The following is a 19,570-nucleotide window of genomic DNA, read 5'->3' as shown; positions in this document are numbered from 1 at the left end:
TCCTATTCCAGTTTTCTTATCTCATTCCCTTTTTGACTCTTCTCAAGGCTATTAGTAGCCGAGTTATATGATTTGTTTAGTAGATAATGAAGCATATTGCAACAATGATCAAAATAAAAATCAAGGTATTGTGAAGTTTAAAGGGCTGCCTTAAATATATGTGACTTGTTGGGTATATAAAAACAAATCTTGGCTATTCAGAGGGCTTTTAATGTTTTTTTAAAGCTTTTAAATGCTTTGTATTTTGAATAAAGGAGACTCAGGAGCAGACTTTCAGATTAATTGTGATGTTGTTGTGTTAGGTTTCTTGGTATAACTCTTAACTTTCAAAAAGTTTGGAAACTTACAGATCAGCTACTCAACTGCTTATTTTATGAATGAGCATGAATGATTTACACCTTATTATGAATAGCACAGTATACCAGATATATGTAGTAATTAATGCTTCCTTTATCATTTTAAAAACAAATTGAGTTATTGAGAGTAGTTTTAAAATGTTAATTCAAGTTTGAGAAATATTTATTCCAGGGACTTCCCTGGCGGTCCAGTGGTTAAGACTCTGGGCTTCCACTGCAAGGGGCATGGGTTCCATCCCTGGTGGGGAGCTAAGATCCCACATGCTGCCCTGCATGGCCAAAAAAAACGAATGAACAAACAAAACAAACCCACAAAAAACAAACAAAAAAAGAAATACTTATTCCAGTGTGTTTATGGTTTTCTTCATTTATAGCTCAATTTCTCCTGAGCCTGAGAAGATTAATGATTCTGCAAAACAGTCTTCAGTTTTGATCTCTGGAACTTTTTTTTTTATTGGGTTGTTTTAAGTGCGAATTATTTTAATTTTCAGGATAAATGGTACTTTAAATTATACATAGTATTGCTAATATTATTTGTCTGAACATCAACTAATTTCGCAGTTTGTTTCTTTAGTTTACTGTTTAGAATCAAAGTTAATAGTTAATCAGTTTAGTTTGTGAAACTCATTCCTCCCTTCCTTCCTTCAAATGTTTGCATGTAGAAGGCTGTGTGCTGGGCATTAGAGATCACAGTCCCTACCCTTACATTCCAGTGAGGGCTGTTGGCATCAAATAATTACTTATACAATTATTTTAATTCAAAGAATGGGGTAGTAAGAAAATTATCTTTGGGTAACTGACCAAAGCTGCAGAAGCAGGTCAGGCTTCTTTGAGGAAGTGGTTTCAGTTGAAATCTTAAGGATTGTTAGGTTTTTGGGAGATAGAAATGCAGGGGAAAATACAAGGCCTCGAAGAGGGCAGATGGATGGCATAAACCAGTTTGAGGGTGAGGACTGGCCAGGGAAGCAGGAGGGAAACCAGGAGAATGTCAAGTCAGTAACTCAAGCAGAGGAAACAATAAGGTGAGGATGTAAATCCACCCCTGCATTCAGCATGTTCAGGCCCATTGATGATCTTATGGAGACTCAGTTTTGAGAATTGGAGGGGATGAGAGCCATGTAGTAGTGGGTTGAGGAGCAAGTAGGAATGGAGAAAAAGGTGATAGTTGCAGTTGACAAGTGTTTAGATATTACTTGGAAAGGAGGAGGAGAGAGAGAATAGTACCTGGAGATGGAACTGGGAGCTGATTGGTTATTCATGCTAAGATAAAAAGGAAATATCTTTATTTCCAAGTAGGAGAGAATAGCTTCTTGAAAGGCTCATTCTATATATATGAAAGCAAGTACAATTTGTCTTTAATTTATTTAGTTTTTATAATTATGATGTTTATAAGAAGCCTTGCTTTTCCAATTATGTGGCTTTTAGCTAACTCAGTACCACAAAAATACAATCCTATTTATTTTTCTATGGTTCTTTAGTTTCTTTGGAAAATGTTTTATCAGAATTTATAATTTTTAGTGACGCACTTGAAATAATAAGAGAAATATTTCCTGAATAGGAAACCTGTGTTTTATATATTTAAGACTCTCTGGATAATTAAAAAGTGGACTTATTTTAATTGTTATTAAAACAGTAGGGAGATGCAAGAAAACAAGATATTTGGTTGTACCTTGTTTATTTCACAAAAGAGGTCGGTAACCCTAAACTGAGAGGTTCCAGAATCTTCAGATTTCAATCTGCATTAACTACTGTTGGTTAGGGTTACACTTTATGTATAATTTTTGGACATTTTTATTAGTGAACAATAAAAGATCAACTTTTGAATATATTTCTGATGCTCTTTCATATAACTTTAATAATAAATAAATGTTCTCATTTTAAGAAACCCCAATGCAAAATCAGAAGTTAATATCAAATAGAGGATAATTATTTGGCCTAGATAATTCATCCACATGGTTCTCTTAAATAGCAGTAATCACTCAGGTGCTGTTTTAAAGAGTTTATTTATGTATACTAACTATTTGTTCATCGGAGAACTGTGGCTGATGGGCAGAGAAATGTAAAATTTTAACGTTTTAAGAATCACTAGCATTTGAATATTAATCAGGAATGAACTTTGATTCAAGTATTTAGTCTGTTGTACATATATGTGCCCGTACCACAAATAAACATGAATTCATTTTTGGAGAGATACCCTTAAGTGTATTTTTTTTTAGATCTGGGTTTCTTAAACTTAAGTCAAGTAATGGGCACAGCCTTAGGAGTTAGCTAATTCTTTTTTTTTTTTTTTTAGGTATTTATTTATTTATTTAGCTATGTCGGGTCTTAGTTGAGTGAGGGATCTTTTTAGTTGTGGCACGCGGGATCTTAGTTGCAGCATGTGGGGTCTAGTAATCTGACCAGGGAAAGAATCCTGGCCCCTTGCATTGGGAGCGTGGAGTCCTAACCACTGGACCACCAGGGAAGTCCCAGTTAGCTAGTTCTTTTTTTTTTTTTAAGAACTTTTATTGAGATACAGTTAACATACAATAAACTGCGTATGTTTAGAGTGTACAATTTGGTATCCCAATCTCCCAATTCATTCCCCCCGAACCCTCCCTGTTTCCCCTACTTGGTGTCCATGTGTTTGTTCTCCACATCTGTGTCTCTGTTTCCGCCGTGCAACCCATTAGCTAGTTCTTTATGAGAAAAAAAATTTTTTTCTTAGTGTTTCTTATTGATAAATACAGAAGAAATAATGTATTTTCTGGGTGCCATGGTTAGTTACCTTGTTTATAACTGAACATTGCAGTTGGATTTTTTAAACAGCGTTTGCATTTATGGTGCTTGCTTCGGCAGCACGTGTACAAAGTTTGCATTTATGTTTATAATATTGTTGACAATTAAATGTGCACCTAAAGTGAATGTTGAAGTACAAAGACCATGTTCATTAGACTGGGGTCCGCAGAGTTATCTGTGGATTTATTTTTGTTGTCAAGGCTAAGTAGTTTGAGAAACAGTGTCCTTGAATGTTGTCTGTGATATTGTGTCCAGTGGTGTAAGCAAGTGATTCCACACTGTTGAGGGCTTTGCCATTTTGTCTTGTTTTAATATAAAAATATATTCTACCACGTCTTTGGAATGTTTTGAAAACTTAAATTTGCATTTTTAAAGAGAGATGAAATTAGTTTTGGTAAGCTTTTGAGAATTTAGTCCCCTATTAGCATGATGTAGAACTTCTTGTAGTTCTAGATCATCTGAGCTGGAAATTGCCATTCTCACAATTCCTAAAGAATTAGTTAAGATTATGTTACGGAGTTTTTCAATTTTCTATCTACTGTTATTAAAATCTGAGACCTTGTCCTAAAGGAAAACCTGCATGGGGGCAGATGCTTGCAGGAGCCAGGTAGGGAGCATGGGTAAGAGGATAGGAAATAGTGGGAATCATGCCTTGACTGGAGGTGCCTGCCCTATGTTGATTCATTTTCACCTTCACTGGGCAGGCCAGACCTATACAGATTTGCAGACTCTAGGCTCTTGACTCTCAGTCTAGGTGGGGGAACAATCTAGTTGGGGGAAGCAGAACTTAGAATGGTTTAGTCACAGTTTGAGGCAGTTGCTTGTCCTTCATTCATCCCTCTGACCACCCATCATTCCACCCAGTCATCCATTCTCTTAATTTGTACATGTATTAAGTCACTGATCACTTAAGTACCTATTGTATGCCAAGCTTTAGACAAAAGGTAGAATCTTTGCCTTCAGTGATTCACAGTTTTACAGTAAGTTGGCAGAAAGCCAAGCAGAAATAATACCGCAATCACCTTGTTTTCATAATATATTATCACTGACAAATTATTTTTTTCATTGTTTGTTTATCTTCTGTTCTTCCTCTGAGTGTAGAAGCCTCGTCTGTTTCATTCCCCTTTCTATCCCAGTGCTCAGAGCTGTACCCGATATACAGTAGATGTTAAATAAAAAATTATTGAATGATTTGAATGAATGAATGAATGAATCAATGGATGAGTGAAGGTTTTAATTGTCCAGTAAGACCTTAAGGAAGGGAGGGGACGTGAGCCAGGTATTAAAAGGTGGTTAGTTAGGCTTTGAGGAGGTGGGAAAGGAGGAAGTGACTGACAGAGGGAACTGCGTGAACAGCGTGGTCCCAAAGTAAGAATAGGGGCCTGGAGCATAGGGATGGAGGACAGAAAGGTAGAGAGTGGGGGGATCATTCAAGAAGCCAGCCTGGATTGAGTAACCCTTTTGTGTTGAAGAGAAGCTGGAAGCTATGGTAGTTGAATGAGATGTAGGTGGGACGAGGGGAGGGTTGTGGCAAACACACATCGCAGAAACAGAAGCAGCAATTTGGTTACTAGCATGGGCTCTGGAATCACACATCGTAGGTTCAAATCCCAGTTTGTTACCTATAAACTGGGTAACTTTGTTCAAGATGCTTAACTTCTCTGTTCCTGAGTTTCCCAATTGCAGTAAAAAAAAAAAATCAGTCATTAAGATTATGTTTATTTATATTTTTAATAACATGAGGAAATACTTATGTTATTTTTCCTAAAACTAACATAAGTGAGTAAAAAAGAATGGGGTAAAAAAAAGGTTTTTTTGCATATCATTCATTTAATAGATCAATTAATTTTGGTATACTCATTCAACATCTGGCCATATAATTGAAAGAGTTAAACACAAGCACCCAGATGAATATCAGATGTATAATACTGAGAGAAGGAAGCCAGTCACAGAAGAATATTCCCCTTATATAAAGTTCAGAAGCTGGCAAATTTAAACTATTGTTTAGGAATACATGCATAAAGGCAGCCACTATAAAGAAATTATCACTGGTCATTTAAAAAAATACTCCCCAGGAATGATTTATGGTAAAACTTCCCTTTCCCTATCTTTGCATCTGCTACCCTGATAGGTTTAATCATCAAGTCTAGTTGATTTCACTTTAATCATCAAGTCTAGTTGATTCCACTTCCTGTGCATCTCTGGAATTGATCCAAGGCTCCTCCTCATTACTGGCCCTATCCTGATATAGACTGCCACAGTACTTGCCTGTGTAATTTAAATAAGTTCTTAGCACATGTCCCTGCCTCTGTCTAGTTTGCCCCTTTTCTGTCCACTGTCCTCCCATTGCTGCCAGAGGGGTCCTTCCAAAATGCAGGTCTAATCTTATTACTCCTATACTGAATTCTCATCATTCTTAGCGTAAATACACACTCCTTACCATGACTAAACCCACTTACCTTTTCCCCTCAACTCTTGCCTTTCTCATGTCCTGTCCTCTGATTGAAATGTTCAAGAATGGGGTAAAAATTGAACATATAGCATGATGTAAAGGCAGAGTACCTGTTTATGTGGCAGCCTTTGGGGTTACAGAGAAAAAAGACTGGGAGTCAAAAATCATTATTGAGTGATGTGATTATAGGCTATATTTATTTCAACTTAAAATCATGTACTGTATATAGTCTACTAGTGAACATTCATGAATATGAGGAATTAAATCTCCTAAATCAGGTAAAAAAATAACATAAATGATGTTTACCAGGAACATCTGTGATGTCAAAATTAGGGCTGATGTGTTACACACATTTATTTCTATTTTTGCCATTTACTGCACTCTGCCCCATGAAACGTCCCTTTAGCCTTTTTGATGCATCGTATTTGAACCTTTAGATATCATTTTATGCTGTTTCTCCTATTTTTAATGCAAATTTGATTTTGGTGGGGGAAAAAAAATAAGGCAACATTTTATTATTTGAGCTTATTAATTACACTCAGAGTAAATATCTTTTGGACATCTGCTATTTGACCATTATCTTGTTGTGTTCTTAAGAAGATAGATAAAGAAGTGTACTTTAGTTCCTTACTCTCCAGAATCTTGTAAGAGGACTGAGAAAACAAAGCTATTAGAAGAAAATAGAGAACAGTTGAAATCAAAGTAGTTTAATCCTAATTCAGAACTATTCTCTAGGTTTTCTGCCTCCTAATTTTGTTTCCAGAGTGCCTTTTTGGTCAAGTTACTTGGTTCTCCAGATAATTATTTGAGAACAAAAATGTAACAGAGAAATGACCACTTATTCATATACTCCATCTGCTTCTAACTCATCAGCACTGGTTTAAGTGATCAAATGATTCTTGGCACTGTTTCAAGAAGTTCCACCAGAGGAGGCATGAAAGCCTAAGTGTTGGCTTGGTTTTTGAGCAATGCCACATAACAGTTCTTTTTCAAAGTTTCGGAAGTGGAATTGAGCTCTACATTTTCTCTGGGAAGGTATTGAAGAGGACAGTTAACCTGACTGTTGCTCAAGTACAGAAATATCTCAGAATTTATTCCTGTGATGAGAATTTTGGCCTTCTTAATCACAAAAAAGGCACATAGAAGGGGCAAGATCTAGCAAAACAAAATTTGTTTCAAAAGTGTGATCTTCACAGTTGGCTAGAAATTTTGCATTGTGCTCCATGAATTTTGATTAGTTCCTTTATGCCTTTGTTTTAGTGCTTTCCAGCATTTTAGGGTGTAATTTGGTCTCTTCATCCTTTCTACAGATCTTAATCCTTTCATTTTTTTCCCCTGGAATATATGACTTCACATATACAATATGAGTTTTATAGTTTCAAATAGGAAGTATTTCTTGTAAACACCTCTGAAAATATTTTCATAAATAACCATTCCGTGAGACCAGTAAGGTTGTATCAGCCTTAAGCATGAAGATTTTATGAATCAAATCATTAGATATGTTTTATATTATAGTTAAGCAGAAAATTATTTATGTATTTTCGTATACATACATCTATTTTATTTGTTTTCTAAATCTTCATCTCTTATTTTACCAGTCCCTCTTTTGTTTCTTTAAATCATTTCAGTTTAACCTTCATCCAGAGCACTTCCTACCTGTATAGATGAATCCCCCTTGCAGTGACCCTGTTGGGCTCTTTTTCACATCTGAGAGCTTATTTACCTATTACTTAGTCGTCATCAAAAGCCGTGCCAGTGGGCCTACAACCAGCACTTGGAGTTTGGGATAGATAGTAGGAATTAAGCTGCTTGGAAGTGCGAGGTCAGGGGTCCCACTCATCAGTAAAAGCATAGGTTGTGTGTGGTCCCAGCAGAAGTCACAGCTTTGCGTTCCCCAGTATTGCCGGAAACTTAGTTACTGACCTTTTGCGACCTTGCCTCCTTAACACAACCCGTAATACCTTCAGCTTCCAGGCATTATCCACTCTTGGGAATCAGCCAGTTTCCTAAAGGTTAATGCCATTGCAGATGGATTTTTTTCCCATAGTCTTAAGGACAGAATCATAGGTTAAGTATAGAATCACATCATTAGCTTTCAAGGTATATTTCCTTCTGCTTTGGTGCTTGTAAGTTCTAGAAGAAGTTTTTTTTTTTTCTTTTTAAAACTATAATGTTGATTTAAAAAAAAGAACCAAACTTAGATAACATTCTTCATTTTTCATAGGACAGTGAAAAAAGTTATAAAAATAATGAAAGAGATTAAAACAACAGCTAGAGAATTCAGGGGAGCAGTGCGAGTCCAATAAAAGAGGCTTACAAAGACTTGGTTTCCGATGCAGAAACAGCTGCTTAAAAGGGCAGGGGGTGGGGGTGGGGGCAAAGCAGGAAGCATTTGAGAAGCATGTGGAATTCCCTGCTCCCCCAATTCTTATTCTGCATTGATGAACAGATATATTTTTAAGCTTTCCAGGATATGCTAAAAGCATTTGATTTCAAGAAAGAAAACCTAGTTCAAATCTTTCCTTTCTTAAGCTTACTTAGTAGGTGAGATGCTCGGCCTCTACGGAGCTTAGTGTCTTTCTCTGTAAAATGGAAATAATGTTTACCTCAGTGGTTTTGCTCTTAAGTAAAAATATACTGTAAAATATGCTTGCTAAATTTCCATCAGTAAAACTTTGTGTATTGTAGACCAGTCTTAGATATCTGTGAAACTAGAAGGGGCTTGCTTAAACATTGACAAAGTATGACTTTCAAATCTCAGAACCTCTTAGAGCTAGAGAGATGCTAGAGGATAATAAAAATATACCTTTTCTCTGAAAAAGTTATCAGATTAAAAAGAACATGCAAATAAATGATATGTAATTTGATTTGAGAGAATATATTTCTACTAAATATGATTTATTTATTTAATAAAGAACTATAAAAATCAATGAATGTTCTCCAAAATATACAAACAGCTCATACAACTCAACAACAGAAAAACAAACAACCCAATCAAAAAATGGGCAAAAGACCTTAATAGACATTTCTCCAAAGAAGACATATAGATAGCCAGTAGACACATGAAAAGACGCTCAACATCACTAATTATTAGAGAAATACAAATCAAAACTACAATGAGGTACCACCTCACACTGTTCAGAATGGCCATCATTAAAAAGTCTACATATAACAAATGCTGGCGAGGGTGTAGAGAAAAGGGAACCCTCCTACACTGTTGGTGGGGATGTAAGTTGCTGCAGCCACTATGGAAAACAATGTGGAGGTCCCTCAGAAAACTAAAAATAGAATTACCATATAATCCAGCAATCTGACTTCTGAGCATATACCCAGACAAAACTATAATTCAGAAAGATATATGCACCCCTATGTTCATAGCAGCACTATACACAATAGCCAAAACATGGAAACAAACCTAAATGTCCATCGACAGATTAATGGATAAGTGGTACATGTGTACAATGGAATACTACTCAACCATAAAAAAGAATGAAATAATGCCATTTGCAGTAACATGGATGCAACTAGAGATTATAATACTAAGTGAAGGAGAAAGACAAATACCATATAATATCACTTATATGTGTAACCTAAAACAGCATAGAAATGAACCTGTCTACAAAACAGAAATAGACTCACAGACAGAGAGAACAGACTTGTGGTTGCCAAGGTGGAGGAGTGGCAGAGGGAAGAACTGGGAGTTTGGGATTAGCAGATGTAAACTATTACATATAGGTTGGATGAACAACAAGGCAAGGTCCTACTGTATAGCATGGGGAACTGTATTTAATATTCTGTGATAAACCATAATAGAAAAGAACATAAAAAAAGAATGTATGTGTATAACTGAGTCATTTTGCTGTACAGCAGAGGTTAGCACAACATCATAAATCAACTATACCTAAATAAAAAAATAATAAAATTTAAAAAATGTTTTAAAAAATAAGAAAAAAAAATCAATGTGTTATGCCTGTTAGTAATGGTACACAGTTAAAAGGAGGACACAAATCCCATATCTAGTAACATTCTGTTCCTTTAAAGGGTCTTAATACTAATAGAAATGTTTCCTTGAGGCAGAGTACTATAGGTAATTGAAATGTTCTTAAGATTTCATGAAGGTAAAAAGAGAATATTTGAATGTATGTGGTGAGGAGAATCTGTAACTTGCCAGTGAATGTATACCATTTAGGCTTTATAATCATGACACAAAAAAATGTTACTTTGAATTTTTTTGGCATTGTATATATAACTTAATTTTGATTATATGGTAGCTGTGACTGTGTCTTTATATTAAAGAGATTAACTCCATCACGAAGTTAATCTCTCGGTATAGTATGAGTTTGATATTTGGGAAAATTGACAAGCCTATGGACCTGCAAAATGTAATCTACTTACTGTACTTTTTTTTTCTTTCTTAATGTTTTAGGTTAAAAAAAGTTTATCAAGATCACCAGGTGTTCTCTAAGAGATTGCTGATTTTTAAAAATGTCTTAAGATGATTTTTAGTATAATAGCTGCCTTAACATTGAACAGAATGCTCAACCTTAATGTCTCTTGAAGCCTAATAATGCAAGGAAATGTTAGGGGAATTTGACACATTTAAAGATAGATCTTTGCATACAACCTAAAGTTTTGCTTAGAAGTCTGTTTATTTTGCTGCATTTACCAGTATGCACAAGCTCAGGTTTTATTAACAAAAGGAGCGTGTGCAGTTTTCAGGAGGCACCCCCCCCCCCCCCCGTGACTTCTTCAGATAGGTATGTTTAGATTTATCAAAATAGTAATCAGATTTGGGGAACTGCAGGAGTATTATTTGATCATTGATCCTGAGTCTCCTTCCTATGCACATATCTTAAAAGACCAACAATTTCTGTTAATTTGTGCCATATAGTTTATGAGACAGTGGTTTTTTCCCGTTAAGGTTAGGAAGTTCTCTTAAGCACTGTACTTTTCAAAGACCTCTATATGCAAAAAATAGAAGTGTGATATTTTTGAGAATTTTTATTGTCTGACTATATTTAATGATAGTTTCACATTTCTAAAAAGTTAATGAAATTAGAGACTAACTGTTGTTTTGCTAAATCTTTTAACACCCTTGTTGGTACTTCAAGGATCTTTTGCATTTGGCCTGTGGCAGTTCTAATAGCAGTAGTCAATTAATCAGCCAATATGAAAGGTGTTTATCTGACAGTGGCCTTGTGCTAGGCACTTTGCTGGATGTTATGGGATAAACAAAGCCCCTTGAGCTAGTCAATAAATTTTAAGTGATCATGACCCTAAGGCATATCTTTTGTCTGAAAACTGAATGCTGGGCATATTCAGAAAAGTGGGCACCAACCCAGGATTGTTTCCTTTTTATTTCCCCAGGCAATTGCCAGAGAAGTAATCACTGATCAACTAAATCCTAATCACTTTCGGTGACCCAAGATTATCACTACCGAAAGAGATAGGTTTCTAAGAGTGAGCTCAGTAGCAAAGGAAACCTTGACGGAAACAAAGATAGGCTTGAAAACTTTCAGCTAATCTTTTAACATTTATTGAGTACAGTGCAGTGTACTAGATGCTGGGGTTGTAAAGATGCGCAAAACATGGATTCTCTTCTGTGGGACCTTACAGGGTGATGAGATCTGTAGTCACAAATGAGGGTCATCAGTGCTCTAACACTGGCACGTGCAGAGCTTTTGGGAACACATGGAATGCAACCTAACTCTGCCTGAGGGGAATAGGTAAACTGAGCTATCCAGCAATCCCTTTAAGTGAAAAAAGAAAGCAGGTTTTAGATTTAGACAGAAGGCGTAGAGGAAAATAATGTAGATTAAAAGCCCAAAACACAGTTATCCAAAGGAACTCGGAAATAACATGGCACGAGCATGAGATTTAAGATTTGCCAAAGGAAGAGAATTGCATTTCAGTAGTTGAAAGGGACATTTAGCTGGTCTCTGATACTTTCGGAGGTAAATGCTTTTCGTTGTGCCTGTATCAGGTCATCAGTGAGAGTAGATTAAAGTGATCACATTTTCCTCCAGGGTCAGATAGCAGTTATTAAATAGATAGGGAGTAAACCCCAAATTATATCTCAGGCCAGGTTTTTGCAGTTTCTCTTTTTAGTATTCCTTTAGGCACCTGATTAAATTTTAAAAATAGAAGTTTGTTTTTCTTGGGCTAAGTCATGCCCCTCCCCGCCCTCCCCCCTCCCCCCCCCCCCACAATTTAGTAGCTTAGCGTATTTTCTCATGTTCCCAATTTCAGGCCTCCATTTAGTTTCCCCATTCTGTTGCACATTATTCTCTTCCCGGGACCAGCTTCCTTCTTGACTTCTTCCCTGAAGCCCTTCCTTCTGTCTGTCTTGTTTAGTCAAATTCACAGCTCTTCATGTCTCATCACTGAGTGCTTCATAGACCTAAGGCCCTCCAGACTACACACTAACTATAGAGAAGGTGGATGATGGAGATGGGGTTGATGATGATTACGGTGAGACTAAAGGTGCTATCATTATACTCATTTCTAAAGAGGCAGCAGTAGTATACGATAGTTGAGAGTGTGAGCCCTGGACTCAAGCTCCTGAGCCTCAGTGCCAGGCCTTTCGCTTCTTAGTTCTGTGACCCTAGGCAGAATGCCTTACCTCTCTAGGAGTAATAATAATATAATCTACTGTGCCACAGAGTTATTAGGAAAATTAGGTGAATTAAGACACATCACATAATGGAGCTTAAAAATGTTAGTTATTATTTAGTAAACTCAAGTTTGTTACTGGTGTGGTGCTAAGAACACTATCCTTTTTTAATCCCCGCAACAACCTTATAGGTGCTGTTAACACTTTTTACAGATGAGGAAATTGAGCCTTAGAAAAGTTAAATAACTTGCCCAAGGTCACATGGTCTGGATTCAAACTCTGATCTTTGCTATTCCAGAATGCCTGCTCTTTGGACTAAAACCAGGATGCCCCGTGGGAAACACAGAAAAGAGCAGGAATGCTGCCACAGCTTCTCACTGCAGTTTTTGTTGTTTATACCAGCAGTTTCCGTGGGGCAAGTACATGTACCAGGGAACTTTGCTGGACCATCCATCTGCAGGATGGAGTTCTAGTTCTGGCTTTCATTTGTGATCTTGCACAAATCACTTATACTTTTGAGACTCCGTTTCGTAATCAGTAGCCTGGGAATAACAGGAGAATTGCTTCAAGGGTCAAGTGGGACTGTAATAATAGTAACCACATAATAATTCATGGAATAGAATAGGCTCACTATGTGAACATTTTACATAGAACAGGTAATAACAGTTAACTTTTTAAAACCTTGTCTCCCCTTTGATGCTATTTGAATTTCATTTGCTACTTTTGAAAGTGAAAGGTTTATTTTGTGCCTCTAGGAATGAACCTAAGATTCTAGGGCACTTGATGGACCAGTAGCTTGGAAACTGAAGTTTTGGACTACCAAGCACCATAATAATAATTAAAAAAAACATTTAGTGAGCAGATAATTAGTAAAAGCAACATGTGTCTGTGTATTGGTGTTGGCGGGGGGGTGATGGGGTTGGTACTAAAGTGAATGAGGATCACATCTTAAAAATATGTTAGGCCTCTCCTTTTCATGAATCTTTCATTTTTCAGCAGATTGAAATTTTGGATGGAATGTATAGAGAGTTATGTCTTTCTATATGTTCCTTAGCCATCCAGCAGTATCAGTGATCCAGAACCCCTATGACCTCTGGAAATAAACATCACTAACTTGATGTATGTATTTTATAGAAGACACACCCATCCCTTACTTAAACCATTTTTATCAGAATTAAACACATTTAGTTAGCTTTTTGGCTGATTGCCACAATTAGAATGGAGAGAGGGGCTTCATGCATGCACTCAGTAGTAAGAATGTAAGTTTTCTTAATACGAAAATTCTAGGTAAAGCATGTTCACTTCTGTGAACTCTTCTCAGCTTTGTGAGATAGTTTAAGAAAGTGAAATTATCTTATTTTTATAGGGAAGAAGGTTGTATCTCAGGGTGTTTCAGTACCTTGGCTTAGGGGCTGGCAGCTTGTGACTGGTGGACCAGAGCTGAACCCACATCCCCCACTTGCTAGCAGAAATGCCAAATGCCAAATGGGAGGAGTAGCAGAAGCCTTGGAGGCATTGTATGAATGCTTTGCAAGATTGGTGTTAGTAATAATGGTCTAGGAAACACTAATAAAACGGTTAAGTCATGTTGGTGTGGTCTAAGAAGAAATTCTGCATTTTGAGAAGATTTTCACTTATAATAGCTTAAAATTAGGAGACAAAACTGTTGTGGTACTCAAAGAATATAACCACAGATAACTGGAAAGCCTAGTTGCTGCAAGTGGCTCATTTCTTGAGGTTCTAGATTGCTGTTCTTTTTGTTTTATTATTTACTTATTTTAAATTCTTTAGTAACAGTTGAAAGGTGCTCTGGAATGGAAGAAGAGTGTACCAGTCTTTAAACGTTTGTGCTGTAGTAAAAGAGTTTTGATAACTGTTGGATTCCCTCATATATTTCTTCAATGACATTTAAAATTTTTGTCATAGGTTTATTCATATACTAATGATATAATTGTCGTTCATTGTAAACACTGACATTTCTTAATAAAATTGTTACAGCCTTTAAAAATATACTTACTCGAATCAAATACCATAGCTGTTTAATACCTACTACTATCCATTTACAAACTACTCTTTAACAGTCAAATTTTAGTGTTGATTTTTCTTCTTGAAGTCTTTATTACTATACTTTTGCCATTAAATTTTATCCCATTAAATTTTATCCTTATGTATTATTACATTTAAAAATTATTTTTGATCACTCTATTGTACTTCTAGTGACAGAATCTAATTTATTGTGATAATAAGATGAAGTGATTTTTTTTTAAGTTACCACAATGATTATTAGTACACAGTTGATCAAAACAACATGTGAGTTACAAATTTTGATAAATAATATTGGAGAAAAATATTTTACTGGAAATTTATCTCAATTCATTATTGGTGCTTTTCTTCTGGTTAGTTCACATATCAGCACGTGAATGTTATTCACTGCAGAAAGAGTTCAGCATACTTTTCATTCTTTTTAATATATACACTGTGAAATTTTGTTTACATAAATATGTTGAAGAGGATGAGAGTATTAATATAGCAGTGTCATTCAGTTCTTTGAACTCCTCCTCAGTTATATTCAAAATCACAGTGCTCTATCATTTAAAATTATTTTTAATGCTTTATCCGCTGACAACCAAATTAGGTCCTCCTCCAATTTTATTCCAATCAAAATGTTGGCAAAACCCACCTGAGTTGCAAGAGAAGCGTGATTAGGGCCACACTTTTTCACTACCAGTGTTTCTAATTTTCCCCTTATGTCCTGCTCAGAGGTTTTTTTTTTGCTACCACAAGCAATGCCCCAGAGTGACATTTGTGATGATTTTGTAAAGTGGGAGAAGGGGGATAGAAAAAGAAGGGGTGGGACAGGTGAACCCGCCCTCTGGGGGCATTCTCAGGCAGATCAAGTGTACTTAGAAAGGTTAATCTGGAAATTGATTTACCATCTATGTGTCTTCACACCCTTTGGAAAGTCTTTTGCATTTCTAGGAGTTTGCCTATCCTAATTTGAAGACTGCTCTCCTAGTAACCAGTACATTACGGCTCTTAATTAAAAAAACTTTTTCCTCCTGGTGTGTGTGTGCGCGCGCACACGCACGTGTGCTCCTGTGCACGTGTCCTTTAAACTTAGAACACTGCTGACCAAGGTAAATAGTTTATGTTATTTAGGGTAATGTCAAAGGTCTTAATTGCTTCTGAGCATATGTTTATAAATTGTCCTTCCCTGGGCATGAATCTTCGCAATCCTAATTCTCTGTAAATTCTCCAGGTTAGGATTAACCCTCAAATTGCCTGTAACTTTTTTCCTATGCATCTTTTGCTAGTCCTACTCACATTTACTAGCACCTTGGCAAAGCATATTTTAAATAGCTCAATATAAGGAATTATGTGCAATTTTGAGTAAACAATGAACAATTAGCCACAATCAGATTATTTTTTACCCCTGATTTTTTTCTTTTGCCTATCAGTTCATAAAATTGCTGCAGGAGACCTCAGATGTAATTTGTAATTGTAACTCTTTCCCTTCACAGAAAATGAAACCAGAGAGATTAAGCCAGTTGTTCAAGGTCATCGAGGTGGTATTAGAATAGGAAAACTGGTGTCTCCTAACTCCCATTATTACACCCTTTGCTACATCACACCTTCTGCTGGCTTTTGCTAAATTGCATTCCTTACCTCCATCCTATTTAATATTATTTCTCCTGGGGACTGACTAGCTTTTGTCGACTCAGCATTATTTTTTAAATAGAGAGGCATTTACTTTTTCATTGAAGACTTCTCAAAACAAAAATGCTCCTTATCCCCTGGCGAGTACTTTCTGCCGCACAGTAGGACACAGCTAGGCGAGCCTGGGGCCCCAGGGCAGTAGCACTGGGGGAGGGAGGGGATGTTAACAGGTCAGAGTAGAGGTGGATTGGCAGAGCGGGGGCTGGTGGGAGGTGGGAAGCTTACATCATTTCCCTGCAACTGGGCTCTGGCGAGGCTGTAAGGCCTCACTTTCCCCTGTGTAATAGTTTACCAGACTGACGAGATTCGTAAAAGAAAGAAAAGGTACGGCAGGACCGATGCTCACCCTGTTCATAAATCTGTGCTTTAAGATGAAACTGTCAATAAGTAACTAGAAGCAGCCAGGACTGTCTGTGCTTCGCTCTCCCCCAGCTCAGTTCCTTTCTGCTCCGCCCCATCCCTGCTCTCTCTGCTGCTCAGATCAGCTTCCTGCTTCTCATGAAAGCTGTTCTCCTATAAAGCTGGTCTGCTTTCACTGAAAGCATTATATTCATAAGTCTGAGTCAGGTTTTGTGGAAGTATTGTTGGTTTGGTTTTCTTTGGAGGATGGAGGGGGAGGGAAGAATTTAAAAAAAAAGGAAGGGGCAGGCTGAAAAAGCAAAATCATCATGAATTTTGTTGTCACATCGTGCCGGTGTTATAACCAGCTCTGTAGACTGCCGCACTGAAAACATTTCTGTGAGAGGTATGTGCTTGAAAAATGGAAAGGTGACTGTTGGCTGTGGAGCAGACTGTCCACCCAGCAGCTGCTCAGATGGCTGTAAGATTGTAATTCTTCCTAGTGTTTTGATATGGAAAGGGCAGTCGTTACTTGAAACGTGGTACAGTTAGCCAGCTATTGGTAAAATGTTAACTGTATGCTTGGTCCCCACATCAGGACTCCTGAAATGCTCATTCAGCTTGAATCCGTCTAGTCAAATCCACGATGTTATTCCAGGCTCTTTTGGTGGTGGTTGTCTGTAAACAAGATGATGGTCTTTAATGCCTCATTATTTAGAACAACATGACAAAGATTAATGAGAGAGTCTTCGAGTAGCCTAGAAGCTTCAGATTCATTTGGAGCGTTTTGCATTGACAGATGGCAAAAGTAAAAGGAAATGGTTGATGAATTACCTAAAGTGAAAGTTTTAAAGTTTAGAGGGTGTGTTAATATCTAAGTAGAAAAATCTGGAGGGGTCACTAAAATTTAGACGCATAACCCCGCCTACTACAGTGGTTGCCTGACCTATATTAAGACCAGAAGGCTCTCTGGATGTATCTGTTTCAAAGGAGATTAGGAAATATGTATAAATGCCTCTATTCAGTGGTCAGAAGAATAGAATTAAGAATAAGATTATAACCAACACTGAAGGAAATGTGGAGGACTGTATATTGGTTACAAAAAATCCAGGCTGTTATGTTATAAAACATTTTAGAAAATATTTAAAGTAGGAAAATATAACATTTTATCATGTATGTCGGATAAGCTAGTGGCAGAGACCATTCAAACTGCAGAGGAGCTTCTGCTTGATTTTAAGAATTATTTTATCATGGAAGAAACTTGAGAACCCCTGAATGTTAGCATGTTTCAAATTTATTTTACAAAACTTTGGAATTAAATTGTTTAAATTTATCAACATATAAACATGCCAGTACTGTTGTCCTTTTCCACAAAGATGGTAATGCTTAAATCACTGAAAGCAGTTATTCATGAATAGAATAGGCTAGCTATTATAACTCAGCCTAAATTCTTCCCTTTAGGAGTCTGTGCCATATAAACTTGATTTCTTCTCAGATGTTTGCAGAGAGAGCTGATCTTGATCGTAGAGGATAATGTTAACAAGTTAAACCTAATGCAGGCTTCTGGGAAGGAATCCCATCTACACTATACCACACACAGACAGGTGGCCACCCTGACTGTATTTACCTTGGTCATTCTCAAGTGTAGCTGCACGCTAGAAGCCCCTGGAGAGTTTTTAATACCTACCATTGCCCAGGCCCAACCCCAGGGATTCTAATTTAATTGGTCGGGGGTGGGGCCTGGGCATTGATAGATTTAAAACTGTTCCCAGGTGTTTTCTAATGTGTAGCCAGAGTTGACAACAGTTGCATTGCCTGAATGTCCCTAATGCTGAAGCAGTGCATTCTGTTTTGGGTACTGTTTGTATGACACCATATCTGCTTTGCTATGTGTCCTGTTATGTCTGAACTTTGTCACTAGCAGCTCATCAGATATTTAATATCTTCCCCCCAAGACTTAGCTTTTCCAGGAGAAGGAGTCTTAGTTTTTTCAATCTCGAAGGTTTATTTTCTAGATCCTTTCCCATTCTGGTCACTCCCTGTCATGGAATTGTGCTTGTTTTGTCAGTATCACTCTTAAATAGGGTGTCCTTGAGACAGAGCCTATCAGTCTAGAAGTATGGTGCCCAGCACAGGATGCAGAGACTATAGTAAAGCTGTAACTCTCTTGTTCTGGACACTGTACTTCTGTTGTTGGTGGCTAAGCTTATGTTAGCTTTTTTGGCAGTCATATCACACTGTTGACTCATGTGGAGCTCGAGGTCAACTCAAGCTTAGTTCTTTTTCACATGAACTGTTCTTAAGTCAGGCCTCTTCTACTCCATGTTTAGTGGTACCAGCGTTTACATTTATACTTGGGAAACATAAGAAGAAAACCCAATAAATCAGTTATTCCGCACAGGGAGAATGATGTATCCAAACTGAATACCAGAAGTTTATTATATGCATATAGTAACGATTTTAAAGGGTGATCTAGACCATTCATTTGAATCTACAGTTAAATTTAATCTTGTTAATGCAGTCCATCTTTCCGGCATTTCTTCTTCTTTTCTAAAAGAAATTTTAAATAATACTAATACTTTATGTAATATTAATAATATTTTATACAATGTTTTTAAATAATATTTTAAATAATTAAAAAATAAAATTTTAACTTATTTATTTTTTATTTTTGGCTGCATTGGATCTTCATTGCTGTGCCCGGGCTTTCTCTAGTTGTGGCAAGCAGGGGCTGCTCTTCTTTGCGGTGCTCCGGCTGCTTTTCTTGTTGCGGAGCACAGGCCCTAGTCGAGCAGACTTGAGTAGTTGCAGCACGCGGGGTCAGTAGTTGTGGGTCGTGGGATCTAGAGCTCAGGCTCAGTAGTTGTAGCACATGGGCTTAGTTGCTCTGTGGCATGTGGGATCTTCCTGGATCAGGGCTCAAACCCGTGTCCCCTGCATTGGCAGGCAGATTTTTAACCACTGAGCCACCAGGGAAGTCCCTCCAGCATTTCTTCCGATTCATTACTCAAGGCTTGCTGTTCAAAGTTAGGAACCCATTTAACTGTGCAGTCTGTCTTACTGTTTGTATTCAGTACTTGATCAAGGGCTTCCCTGGTGGCTCAGTGGTTAAGAATCCACCTGCCAATGCAAGGGACACGGGTTTGATCCCTGGTCTGGGAAGATCCCACATGCCGTGGAGCAGTTAAGCCCCTGCGCCACAACTGCTGAGCCTGTGCCCCAGAGCCCGTGCTCCGCAACAAGAGAAGCCACCGCAATGAGAAGCCCGCGTACTGCAACAAAGAGTAGCCCCCACTCTCCGCAACTAGAGAAAGC

The 19,570-nt window shown here is 37.4% G+C and overlaps 1 protein-coding gene across 12 annotated transcripts in view; it reads left to right on the top strand.

Moving 5' to 3' along the window:
- BBX (BBX high mobility group box domain containing) overlaps positions 1–19,570 on the top strand; it is a 268,773-nt gene that overhangs the window by 56,234 nt on the left and 192,969 nt on the right. The window lies entirely within an intron of this gene.

Source organism: Hippopotamus amphibius, chromosome 10 (genome assembly GCF_030028045.1).
Source record: "Hippopotamus amphibius kiboko isolate mHipAmp2 chromosome 10, mHipAmp2.hap2, whole genome shotgun sequence".
NCBI classification, from domain to species: domain Eukaryota; kingdom Metazoa; phylum Chordata; class Mammalia; order Artiodactyla; family Hippopotamidae; genus Hippopotamus; species Hippopotamus amphibius.
The sequence above is the reverse complement of the archived record's forward strand: the minus strand, read 5'-3'. Positions and strand labels throughout refer to the sequence as shown.